The following is a 670-nucleotide window of genomic DNA, read 5'->3' on the forward strand; positions in this document are numbered from 1 at the left end:
CTAATACAGTTCCAGAGTGGCTTTTGACACCAAGTGACCTCCAACATCCGAATGAAGACATTAGAACGTGTCATTAGCAATAAAATGCATTCAATTGGTTTAAAATCAATTTTTTGGACCGCTTATAGATTGTAAATATTGGGAATAAAGAACCTGTCTGTTGAAGTCCCACAGGGATCCGCGCTTGGACCGCTACTGTTTAGTCTTTACATTTTCCTGGGGCGGACTAAATATCTCTAGTCTCTGCATCAGACAGTGCCATCCTGTGTAAATGAGGCAGAAACCGTTCATTTTCATTGACCTCTTTTCCTGCAAACCCTCTCAATGTACAGTTGGGAGAAGGAGTAACGCACAAGTATTTAAATAGCATTTGCCATTCATTGTAAACTTTTAGGAAAGGCAACAAATGCTACTTTTTGCAGTGTTTAAGGTTAATCGTTTCGATTGTGTTGACTAAATATGCAATCAAATCAAATGTGAAATTGCTTAATAATAAATGAAAAAATAAACCAAAACCACCAGCCCCATGCATGTATTCATCTATTACTTTAAATGCACGTGTTGTGTCAAGTTGAGTAAATACCTGACACTGTGTGGGAAGTAGGCAGCAGGCGTGACTTGGCGGAAAGCCACAGGCAGTCAGACACCGAGTGCACCTCACATCAGATTA

Source organism: Idiotropiscis lumnitzeri, chromosome 13 (assembly GCF_059441095.1).
Source record: "Idiotropiscis lumnitzeri isolate Australia: NSW breed Sydney's pygmy pipehorse chromosome 13, RoL_Ilum_1.0, whole genome shotgun sequence".
Lineage (NCBI taxonomy): Eukaryota > Metazoa > Chordata > Actinopteri > Syngnathiformes > Syngnathidae > Idiotropiscis > Idiotropiscis lumnitzeri.